Raw genomic sequence first — 13,545 nt, forward strand, 5'->3', positions numbered from 1 at the left:
GCCAACAAAACCGCGAGGGCTTGCCTTTGATCTCAGGCCAACTATTCATCACTTAAAAGAGGGGAGAAATTGTACCTCTGCTGCCAATTATTAGAAAAACATAAAGACTTCTGCGGATTAAAAAAAAAAAAAAAAAAGAAAGAGCGAGTGTGTGTGTGTGCGGCAGGGGGAGGGAGGCAACACAGAGGGGAGTTTATCAGGGTGGCTTCATCCCTGAATGGAGGGAAAGGGAAAGGAGAAAGTCCCAGGCACTGTCTGCCAGGGCACAGCGCAACACAGGGGACATGGCTTCTTCTCTCTGCTTGGTGTCTGCACCCGCCTTTTGTCCCGTCACACGTCCCTTCCTATTTAAAGGTGGCAATTCCACCAAAAATTGACCCCCAACGTGCAGCTGAACCAACCGGAAGCTCTTGGACGTACAGCTCTTTCCTTCTTCCATTTTTTCACAATTCAAAGATAAAGAATAAAACAAACTGAAAACAAGGCTGTTTTGTCACAGTGGAATCCAACAAGCAAATATTTCTAGAATTCTGGGGAAAAGTAGCTTTTTTCCTCAAATAGTAGGTTTTCTCCTCGAATAATTTAATTTCAGGTACCATTCAATAGTAACAATAATTCAAAAATAATTTCAATTTAATTTCAGGACACAATTCCGACGTGTATTTTTCTCGCGAAGTGTCACGTTATTATATCAACAGACCGTCCTCAAAACGCTGTCCTCAGATGAACTGCTAAGCGCTCTCGTGTTCTTGGCTCTAAAATTTGAGGACAGGTGTCTAAGAAAAATATTTTCTTAGGGGGACAGAATCTTAACGAAGCTGAGTTCTGAAGCAAATTTAAGCTGATTAAGTTTTCAAAATCTATCTGACCCCGTGTTCAAATCTTTGATCTGTCGGCCTTGGTTTCACGGCAGAGCATCCAGCACACAAACACAGGCTCCTCCAGCTGCCCGTGTGCCAGCGCCGGGGCTGGGGGAGCACGGAAGCCCCCGAGCCCCGCTGGGATCCAGCTGCAGGGCTGGGACACCAGTTGTGCACACACCGGGGGCTTCACCGGGCAACGAGTCTTATCGATTTTACTGGACTATAAATTTAGAGGCTTAAAGTTGCAGAGAGCGTTTGCAAATCACCGCCAAGCGTTACAGGGCTCAAATCAGCTTGTACAACCCAGGCAGCTACGTACGGTGCGGCTTCATGTAAGTGTATTACAGCCCGTTAAGCACAATCTTCCAGTTTACATGGTACTGCAGTTTAAGATCTTGAGTCCCTTCGAATTCCAAGATTATGAAACATATGGAGGTCTCTGTATTTCATCTGTTCGCTGGTACTAAGAAATCTACTGAAAAATTAATCAAAACCAATTCTCAAAAATTATGCATATATTTGGTGACACACGTTTCGGTTGGTTTTTTTTTGTTGTTGTTATGAATAGAGATAATGGCACTACATATTGACTTAAAACAGCATATACAAGAATTCTGGAGCACCAGACAAATTCAGTTCCACTTTTTCTACATTTATCACATAAAATGTGCCACAAACCCTGCCAGGATGTATTGTGGGGCTGCAGAAACAGCGAGCGCAGTGGCACAGGAGGAGTTACGCCAGACAGCTCTGTGCACGCTGCGCTTCTCCTTGTACTCAGCCTGACCCACGTTAACACCCTTTCCACTCTGTTGTCATCTAGTTTCAGATTACGTTTTACCACCACTGCGTATCATAAAGTGACTGAAACTGCCAGTTTATCTTTAGGGGAAAAAAGTACAAAAAAATAGATTACAGTACTAGTATAAATCACTGCGACTCCCAGAACGGGAGGGATACCAGTCAGCAAGGCACTGCAAGGAAGATCACATTACAGCTGCTCCCGCTCAACTCGCCTGGGGTAAAATCTTCATCTTTCATAGAAGCAGCTTTATAACCTCCTGAACCCACAGAAGAAATCCCAATAAATAATAAAAAACCCACTCATAACTTTCATAAACAAATTAAAACCTGTTTGTTCACACCGAGTAGAACCAGGATGACCTCCGATAGATACGACGGAGGCGATCCAAAAGAAAGATATGCCGAATTTCAGTGTGTTATTCCTAACTGAAGGTAAAGAAAGTATATCCCACCAGTTTATTTAAAGGCAATTACAACATTTTAAAATGGCTTTAACAAATTCCAATTAGCAAAATATTTATAAGTTGTCTCCCAGTCATCAACAAACCACAAATTCTTGCATTTACTTGCAGTCCCAAACATCCTTATTTGAGGGGTCTGATCCTCAGAAGTGTTGAGCTACCAAAACTTGCACTGGAGGTAGCAAACCCGCATTTAGAGGGGCTCTGGCTGTCTAAAATTAGCTACCTCGACCCCTGGGGCACTAAAAACTACGGGCACGTGCTGGCTTCAGCCCTTCTCTCCCGACCTGTGACTCCGTACGGGTCTTGCACCACCACGCACCGCGCGGGGGACACCAGGGGAGCTCTGCAGAAGGCAGCTCCTCCAGCTGGTCAGCTGAAAAGGTCTAATTCACGGGGATGCACAGGAACACTCTTTTCCATCTGGCCATTTCATGGCCAGAAATGTAAAACTTCTCCCTTTTTAAAACCTGCGACTAAGCTAATTTAATACCTCTTGACTATAGGCTGTTGCTTTGCAGCCTAGGGAGGCATAAATCTACTCCCCTGGGGCACACAGAGCACCGCGACACACAAAAAAACGCCTTTTCACTTCTGGGTTTTTTGTTTTATTTTGTTTTGGTTTTTTTTTGATTTTTTTTTTTTTTTTAAGGTATGACTTCCAGCAAAGTAAATATGCCTAGCTGTGTACAGTGAACATCGCGGAGAATTTATATTACATTTATTTTGACAAACAAGAAGGTTAAAAATGGCACGGCGCACACAAGCAGCAGTTTCCTGGGCTCCTTCCTCTACAAGAGGCTGCTGGGCTCATGCGTTGTATGAAGCACGAGCTGCTTCTCTGTTATTTCAAGGGCATTCCCCAGCTTTCAGGTTACATGCTATTTCAGAAACATAATGAATAAGAATCCAACTGGAAGGTGAACATTTGGAGGGTCAGCCAGTATTCATTAAAGTCTAACTCTTTTTCTAGCAATGGGCAGCGCTGCAAATATAGTTAATGGTCTTAAACTAGTTTTCCGTGTGGCAGAGGTAGCCGTTGAAATTCACACTCGGCAAAAATTTGTCAGAAGTATCAATTGTAATATTCATTTTTATAATAAAAAGGTTTAAATTGGATAAGCCATAGAGGAATCCCACTGATTCAGAAATTATCTTCTGTTTAGTTTCACACAGTTAATACGTATTTTAGCTAAAATTATCTGATTATGACAATTTTACATGCAGTTATTTTATATTACAGTGAGGACTTTTGCATTATAAAGATTATGTCCTTGTTACAGTTAATTGGTTTTAAAAACCAACTATAATTCTATAACAAGCCTTAAAGCATCATATTGTGGTTGCTGAGCAAAACTGCACCGACTTCAACAAAACATTTCACGTAAAAATTAAAAACGGTATTAGCACTACAGATGTGGTATCTGAATTAATGGCTGCCATTCTAACATGGGCTGATTTTCATTTTTTCCTTTCATGAAACAGAACAGCATTACTGAGAAGAAAAGAGCAAAGGATCTACGATGGGACCACACCGCAAAAGCATACTATGTCCTACCCTAATTACAAAGTTTTTATATGTTATTTTTAAGGTATAAGATTAATTAGAGGGGAATTCTGGTCACACTTGATGGAATGCGTGGACTAAGCAGCCCCGGGGGCTCCTCACCAGTACGGCCACATCCAGCGTGGATGGTAGCGCTGCCTGCACCGTGGGGCTGGCGGACACACGGACAACTTCATCCTCCACCAACACCGTTGAAGGCATTTAGGACATCTTGAATGTTCATCAAAAACGCAGCTGTCAAGAATTTTTTGGAACTGCACAAATCTGTGCACAGGGAGATGGTTTAGTGGTGGACTTGGCAGTGTGTGGTTTACGGTTGGACTCCATGATCTTAAAGGTCTTTTCCAACCTAAATGATTCCATGATACTGTATCTTCCAGCTTTAGAATGCTGATTTTTGGATAAAAAGTTAGATTTCACTCATGCTACAAAATTAATATGAAAACTAACTTCTGCAACCCAAACGTGCATAGATCTGTAAGAGTTGAAGATGCATAGCGAAATCCTCTTCATCTATATATGATTATGACTGATTTCAATCTCCCCAAAACATAAACAAACAACAACCCCCCCCCAAATATAACTCTCACATTAGAGGGTTATATATGCACACATATTCACTAACAGAAGAGCAGAGTTCAGAAATATGCTTAAATGAAACAGCCATTTTTCAAAATGCCTGCAACTAGCTAAATGATGGCCATACATAAACTGATCCTCCATAATTAGTTAGATAAAAGTGTAAGCAAAATAAAAAAAAAAAAAAAGAAGGAAAAAAATCAAAGGGTGGGGGAAGGAGAAGAAAGAAAACTTGCTCCAGGGAAGAAGCAACTGTTCTCTGATGTGCAGCAAAGAATTTAACATCAAAGAACTAATGTAAATGGGGCCCATTTACCTTAAAAAACAACACACCACTCCACATTCTGGAATATTTCTGTTTAAGTTTGACAGCATTATGCTTTGTACCAAAATTCAAGATTGTGTAATTTGACAGATGTCAAAAGAAAATGACCTTCAGAATGGCTAACTGTAGCAATTTTTGTTATTAAGTATGTTAAAACACTCTGTACAATATCTGTTTAAACTTCAGAGATTAGCAGATCACCTTTTAAATTCATCTGATTGTACATAAAAATTTCATTTTGACCTCAAAGCCTGGAACATGTATTTTCCGTGTGTGCCCCTCACACCCGCAGTGGGTGACTTCCTGCGCCAATCCCCCTGTGGCTTCTCCTGCTCCCCCCACCAACCGGATAACAAATGGAAAGGCAAATCTCTGTGTAACAGTGAAAGTAGCATACCACTTCAAATATGTAATTTGAGCCACCCAAAAGACCATTAAAAATAGTTCAATATCCGAAACGATGTTAACAGAATAATTAGTCAAGTACCAAATGACTTCAAGGGTTTTGCAAATGAATGATAGAAATCCCAATCTGTCATACCCACAAATCCTATTAATATTCTATTTTACATTCCACTTTTCTAGGTCTATAGATCTTTTTCTTTTTTTATTTTCTTTAAACATACGTCTTTAGGAGAAAAAAAAACCCCTCTTATTCATGTGCTAAGTACTTTTCATTGGGAAAAACCCAAGAATGAACAGAAATGAATTTGACGCTCTACCTGTATGGAGAATTGCCTTTCCACCATGTATTGCAATTCTGTGCTTAACGGGGGCCTACCGAAAAACTGCTCCTGCGATTTCTGCCTTAGGAAAACTCTGATTTCCAGCCCTTTCATTTAAACTAACAGTGTATTTCTAATCATTCTGAAATCATGCAAATAAATTACATACAGACATTTAACTCTTCCAAAAGCGCTTCTAATACTACAACTGCCTGCTGTCTGATGCCAAAGTTATTCCATCCTTGCACTAGTATGCAATTACTAGCTTCATCTAATTGGATTTCCTGAGCATCTAAATATTTCCCAGCTTCACTAATACTGATTTCTATTCAATATCGCAGTGAGCCAGGCACCTTATTTAAAACCAACCGCACGACTGGGCCTAACATACAAGCTTTGTGTACAAGACAAGGTTTTAAAATCAGAGTAATAGTCTAGGTTTGCCACGTGAAATTGCTCAACACCGTAAACATACTTTATACAAGATAGCACTGATGCATACATCAGGCGTTTAACGGACAGACGACGAATTACAGTTCAATCTGGAGATGCGCTGGGACATCTTGCCAAGCCAGCCCTGGCAGGTGGCTTTTACCCGAGGGCACCATTCCGCCTTTCGCGCAGCATTCGAATGAGCTGAACCGAGCGAAGCCAGTGAAGACGCTGAGGCTGCAACACTCTCCCCATTAGGGTCCTGAAGCCTAGTTTTCCCGCAGCTACGCGCCTAAATCTGCTACAGCACAAATACATTCCTGCATTACAATTTTTAATATTTCCTGGTTTTCTTCTGTTCTGTCCAACTAAATTAAGACGGTTATTTAAAGAGGGTTTAAGACATTATATCAGAAGTGGTGGCATTTTCTTTTTCAGAGCCTTAACAAAAAAACATTCACCCAATGGGAATTATTTGAGCTTTTACGCGCTGCCTTTATTCATCAGAAATACTGGGCACCTCTGGTGCTCCCGTGCCCTGTGTCTCGCTCCCGCTCTAACAGAAAGTTTACAGAACAGCTGGCAGCACTCAGGCCCAGCTGGGTTGGTACCCACACAGCCGGCAGCCAGTGCGACCAGGGAGGGACGGGCTGCTAAGCATCCTGGAAGATGCCAGCCAAAGCTAACATTTCCTCCACAAATAGAAGGCAACGCGTCGCACCGAGATGTGACGCTGATCCACGATTTGCCTCAGCTAAAGGCTACTTCATGTGAGCTTTACAATGCACGAGTCTTTCGGAACTTCTGAGACCCAGGCACTTTATCATTATATATCAGCCAAGTTTACATCCCTTGATTTTTGCCAAGGAGAGACTACAAAGGGATAAGAATGCGATTTGTATTTTTTAGATTCTCCATCGCTGTTTTAAGTTGAATTTTGTGGCAGTAACAAGCAAGTGTGAAGAGGATAACGACTAGCAAAAACCCCTACGTACGTATGACTTTGAGAAAGAACCTTTTTTATTAAATAGAAGGAAAACTGGAGACAAACGGACAGACTTGGTATTTCTGAGTTAACTCGGAATTACTAAGTTACATCATTAGATGAGAACCCAACAAAAGTTAAGCTTCTACAGTTGGGAAGACAAACATTGAAAATACGACAAAATCCCCTAACAAATCTCTGATCTGAAGCAATCAGTGTTCCTTAGCAAGATTATGCTGGATTACTTTTTGTAGTTTTAAATACAACAAAGCTTCCCAAAAAGAACGACAACTTCACGGAGCCAGAACGCATTACTGCACCGATGACTAACCGCACGCAAGTCCAGCAAAGTCCCAATTAAAAAGAGAATGGAATATATTGCTCAATCATGAAAGCAATTAAGAGCATAAATAAGACATTGCGAGACTCTTAACATTCCCAATGTTTAATTATTTATCCGTTCTCCGTCCTGCAGCTGTGGGTCAGAATCACCTCCTCTGAACTAAATACAGGCGAACTCTTTTGGGGATTTGTACCTTATTCATTTTCAAGCAAACACCCAAATTCATTTCAAATTCACACAAGAACGGCAACAGTTTCACCTAAATCAGATTTTCTACAAGTTAAACACCCCTCCTACACTCAGATGTGATTGTGAAACTACTTTGATCTCTGTTCCCAAATTTATTGCTCTGTGTAATCCATGACAAAATATAATGTGATTTACTGTATCTCTATATGACAGCCCAGCAGCTGACAGAACTTAATAATTTAGCATAAGAAAAAAACCTTCTGGCACCAAAGTATACAAATCATAATTGAGGCACTTTAGTATCACATTACAATGAAGCATATGCAGACTGATCATAGGAACTTCAAAACAATTAGAATTCTTTCTCACCCATTTAATGAAGGTGGGTTTTACTCCACGACATGTTCTGCAGCTGTAAGCAAGTTGTTTTGGAACACTTTTGTTTCTTCACATTAAAGACTCTGAAAGACTAATAACATCGTTTTACCCCTTCCCTATTTCCCAAACACTCCTTCCCCTCCAAAAAGGCGGGGGGGGGAGGAAAAGCCACCTGCAGCTTTTCTCTATTATAAAGATATGAAGAAAGAGCAAATTACTGTAAACAGTGTCTTCAAACTGTGCCAGAATTTAAATATACAACAAAGATGTTTTATATTAGTTTGGTCCTGATAACCAAGCACTTTTTCTAAAATAAAGCTATAGTAAGAAATTTAAATATCCAAATCCCAACCTAAGCAGGGATGCAATGGACCATGAGATGTTCCATGGGGCAGCTTTTGTTTCGGCGTGTGCCGGATCTCAGGTTTGGGGGACCCAAGAAAGTCTGTGGAAACGATGAATTATCCCAGAAACTTTAAAAAAAAGTAAGAAGGTGGAACGCACGGCATGGGATGCAGGAGAAATTTCCACTGAGCATTTACTAATTCCAGATAACAAACACCAGTTACCGCTTTTTGCATAAACAAACCCGTGAACGAGCCCCAGTGAAACCCTCAGCGATCGCTGCGGGTGCTGGGATCCAGTGAGAGGGCACCAGGCGCAGGGTCTGTCCTCTCACCCCCGGCTGGGCACCCGGACCAGATGGTACTCATTCATTGATTCTGAAAGAATTTAAGAATGAAATGGCCAAGGGGTTGAAAAAAAACCCCAAAGTAATCTCACATTACAATCAGCCACCGTACTGGAGAACAGCCAATGGTTTTCCTAATGTTATAATGTACCCTGGGACGTAAAGATGAGTAAAAGTGGTAAATTAGAGAAAGCCATACCTACACGCAATCAGCCTTCTCCAAGACATATCGTGTTATGAAAAAAGGGAGAGAATGAGGTAACAATTCAATTGGGCTTTAAAAAATATTTAATAAAGCTAAAATAATAAGCGATTGTGTATTACAAGATAAAGTTGGTGTGCCACAGTTTGTTTGGACAGTGAAGAAAGGCTCAGGAAACCATTGAAAAAATAATTAGAACAGTCATTCTGCCACCGGGAAGGCCGTAAGGCCGAAGTTCCGTAACCAGGAAAGTTAAGACTGAAACATCAGCTGTACTAAAACCACCAGTTACGTCCTCCAGAGTCGGGCTCATGGGCCACCGAGCCTGGTGTCCTCTCCAGAGTCACGGGAGATGCTCCTTGCAGAGACTGCAGAAACCTGGCCCCCTTCTGCGCTCCCTACCCCCCGTATTCCCCCCGCACCCACAGCTGCTGGGTCAGGGAAGTTATTAGTTAAATCCCTGATTATTCCCATTAGTGACTGGCCACAAACACACTGCTCATAAAACCACTTAATCCTTTTTTGAACCTGCTGATAGTATCTGCCTCCACAGCCTCCACGGAAACCAACTCCAGAAGCTCACTACCTGTTGTTTAGAGAAGCACCTTCTTCCACCAGTTTTAAATCAGTCTCTCATTAGTTTCCAGCAACTACACCCTAGTTCTTGGGCTGTAAATAACAACTTAGCATTCACCTTATCCACCATCGTCATGATTTTGTGAGTCTTGATATTACGAATATACGCCAAAGGCTACAACCTGGAAGTCACAGAATTGAGAGAAAGCAGAGTGCCCTGGGGCGACAGAAACAGTGTTTGGACACAGGCTTGAAAAAGAAATAGGAGACAGAGAAGACAAAAAAAACCCACCACCTGTGAATTCCTCTTAGAGAGATACCTTAAATTGTTACCAGTTGGTTAAAAAAACAAAACAAAACCCAAAACCCAAAACCCCAACCAACCTTCTCAAACAACTAACCAGCTACAAGTGATAAAATAGGGAGTGAATGGAAGTGTGCTGAGAGACAGGCCATACGCTAGAGTCTAATTTTACTTATATCAGTCCTTGCCCTGTGGAAAGCTATCTTTTTAATTCCATAGCTTGTAATAATTTGTCATTTAGCTTGATTATGCTTCTTCTTGCCTGGTTCTCATTTCTTAATAGTACATCAGTCATTTTAATTTTTAACCCTATGGTGTTATTTGTGAATGCAAATAATGCTCGATCTCCTCCCCAAACATTAATGAAGACGTCCAAGAGTAAGCTTCATGCTCACAGGAGTGTATTTTTTTCCACAGTGACAGTTATACCAACTACTCCTGGTTTATAACCAGAGTCATAAACACAACTGATGGGCAGAAATCTTGCCTTGTATTCTGGTTTGTTTTTCTGAGTTTTTTGGGTTGTTTTTTTTTTTTTTTTTAAAAAGGAGGTAGAAGCAGAGTAACTCTCTGTGAATAACTGAGACTGTTGCTTTGAAATACCTCCAGGAGGGAGAGTGCCATCAATTCTGTTTAGTCTCATTTGAGTGAAATATCCCCGAGATTATTCTACCATATTTCTCTTCACGTTTGGCTCTGTTGATTGAAGACGCCTCCAAATGGCTCCCCTAAGGGATGATGCAATTCCTGCGACCATGTTCCTGGGCCACTATCATCGTTCTTTCCTTTTCTTTGGAGGAATAAGAAGGAGCAGTGCAAAAGGGGACATGCTAGAGGGGAAACTGGTTTTCTCCCATCATCTGTGAGCAAAATTTTGTTGCAAGAGTTGCTGTAAAGGTACTATAAAGACAGATTAAATAATCCGCACTTCTTGCACTAACATACACTCCCTTTGCTATACGAATCTTTTCTCTTTTTGAAATATATATCTTTTTCCTTGACCTTCTAGGCTTTTGGCAGAATTTCTGCCATAAAGTCAAAGCACTATGCTCATTTTTAATAAAATTAGTTGGTGAATCACTAACACAGTGTCATAAATGTTCAAGAACTAAATGTAAGTAAACGTACACAGACCTGACAACACAAAACCAACATGAATATTACTACTCTGGAATAGAGAGATCATATCATAGACAACAGTTCTCAGATTAGAATGAAAAAATGACTCAGGGAACATCCAACTCTTCTCAGTAAGAATTAGAAGCTCTTTAGATCATTCATAGCTAAGGCCTAAACAAAAGAATCTATGTAATCGATTCAAACAAGTATTTAAAAATTTTAGTCTAAAAAAATGGCACATATACAACAACTAGAGGAGATCCTGAACACATTCAGCAAGGAGAAAAACAGAGGTCTACATTATAATTAGATACCAATTTAATGATATCATTATACTCGGGAAGAATACGTGTCCACATTTTATGGTTGACCTATTTGCCCCCATGTAAATAACCAGGGTATCGCTGCATCGAGTGTGAAAAAAGTTCATCTGGACGCTCACATAAATGACGCTAGCTACACAACGGCTATTAGCGCTCAAGTTAATGAAGTGAAAGGTGCAACTCAGATCAAAGGCTCCGTTATGCTAAGAAGTCTAAGCAGGAACCTACAGAATTGCTGCAGAGACGGTCCAGTTCCCAGAAGGTCTTAGATACAAAGATGGAACCATTTTTGGTAGCTAATAAAATGTGCGAGAAGATTACCAGAGAAGACCAACAGCTAGAGAGACAGTACTCAACAACGTAAGCTACTGGAAAGCATGCAACGCTTATTCTTTATGAGCAAAAGTAACTCAGCTGCTTAGGGGAAACTCAATACTTTTAATCGAGTATCTCTTGGATTATCTCCTTAATTTTTGAAGATGTCATATTCTTTCTCTTCATCTTCTGTTTCTTTGCCAGTGCTGAACAGTGTGACATCATCTGTCTGAGTACCGACAACAGAGCCAGAACAGATACTGTGAATTAAAGATATTCCCACATACGCAGCATGAAAGTATGCCCAGTGAGCACGTCCAGCGGAACTGCGCCCTAGGGACGGCCTTGCTAGCTAATTAATCCACCATCACGAAGCTTGACGCTAAAGGAAGGACTGAAGTGCTCTGTGGGGCACATTATCAGTACCTTATTTGCAAACCATGTGTAAGTAGAAGTTGGTCAAATATTAAGCATCCAATTATAGGATATTGTCTACAGACTCTTGAAAAAGGCCCTGTTACAAAAACATTATATTACAACATAATTATTATATAGAATAGTTATTCTTAATTAGGGAAGCGGTCACTTACACAGTGACCTTAACTTTGAATTTTCTGGGCATTTCAGTTTTATGTGGACTTCCCGCCAGATGTAGATGGAGTAATTGTAACAGGTATAGACTAGAAAACATTATAAATGTCAAATCTTATTTAAAACAACAGAAATCTCAGAGTACAACTAACTACTACATCATTAAAACCTACAAATACAATTTGCATGGTTCTGGCCAGATTTTATGCCGTCTTGGAGTCCCATCTCTCCAGAGCGAACCATTTCACAACTGAACTGAAATCAGTGGAATTACACTCCAGAAACTTGACTCTCCTGGTCTGTTTTCTTTTTTTTGACTACAGTTTCATCCTGTAATCAAATATCATGTGTGTTCAGTACAGTCAATACACAAAAATGTAAATTACTTCTCCACAAGAAAAGCACCACTGAAAAAGTATTAGATGTTCCTGGAACCTGCATAAAGATTCAACAGGATGAGTCAAAATATCCATTTAAATATAGAAAAGAAGTCAATAAAAAGCTAAATGTTGAAAATTATTTAAAGAGGATAAAAAACCGAACCTTTTTCTCCCACTCCAATTTACTCATGTGCGCTGCTCAAAGAGAGCTTTTTTTTATGAGACGTTTCCAGTTCCAAGGTTGCTTCCTTTGAGCATAGTTAGCATGTCTACTGATCTGCTCGGGTCATGCTTTCTGAACGCTCATTTTCTTTGCCAAGAAAATACCACAGATGAATGTTGCAAGCAGTTGTGTTAGCCAAGCTTCACATCTGCACGCACTTAGAAATGCAGTTTCTCTCCTGCTTTTAGTGATTGCTGGCAAACCTGAAAACGCTCCTAAGCTTTGTACAGTCCGTTACACCTGGCTGATTAGTCTTGGTGCCCCAAGTGCTGCTGATGCAACCTATAACACACCTGTCTCCCTGCTGAAATTAGTCATTAGTGGAGCCTAACTGCAGCATTATGTATCCCTAATATGTTTATTTCTTAAACAGTTTATGTTTCGTTTCATCATAATGAGGTATGACTTCAAATAAAAAAAAAAAATTACCATCACATCAGAAAACGCTATAATCACTGGCTGTAATGGAATACGAGCAAATTAAATCTATACTTTAAAAGTAAATCAAAATCACTATGATTGAATACAAGTGTTCTGAAACCACATTTAAGACTCCTTAACTAATAGACAAGAAATAATTTGGAGATATTCTCGAGTCATTTTTATGTTAGAGACAGATAACAGATATTACGAAAGTACTGAAGTCCTAAGAACATGATAAGTACCGTTTCAAATTCTCCATGCTAGCGTCTTGAATTTTTGTCTGATTTATGTCCAGCAGGGCTTACGTGACCTTAAGGACGTTAAAATCTCTTATCTTTATCTGATTAGGTGATTTTGTGTTCTAATGTAACTACCACGTTATGTCTTAAAAGGGGAGCAGGAGGGTGATTACGTGTGATGGGGCTGGGACACCTGATCTAGCAAGGCTAGAGAGGAACGGCCACACTGCCCCAGTGTGAACCGCACATGCCGAGCTGCCCCTGTGTCACCCCAGCCCCGTTTCTATCCGCCAGGCTGGTGACAAGGACCTTGCTCACAGAAGTCCTCTGACTGCAGTTCAGGTAGAGCCCTGGTCACCTCCTCCCGCGCTCCTGCAGCTCTGGGGGACACGGAGAAGCCTCAGACATGCCCCAGGTGTCCACAACAGGTCCAACACTAACTCGTAGTGTGCGTATTTAGGTCAGCTATCGCTCACTTTGTAAGGAAGTGGTGTTTGATGGAAAATAA

General features: G+C 40.7%; 1 protein-coding gene across 9 annotated transcripts in view; it reads right to left on the bottom strand.

Moving 5' to 3' along the window:
- CEP112 (centrosomal protein 112) overlaps positions 1-13,545 on the bottom strand; it is a 171,889-nt gene that overhangs the window by 46,159 nt on the left and 112,185 nt on the right. The window lies entirely within an intron of this gene.

Source organism: Larus michahellis, chromosome 14 (genome assembly GCF_964199755.1).
Source record: "Larus michahellis chromosome 14, bLarMic1.1, whole genome shotgun sequence".
NCBI lineage: Eukaryota > Metazoa > Chordata > Aves > Charadriiformes > Laridae > Larus > Larus michahellis.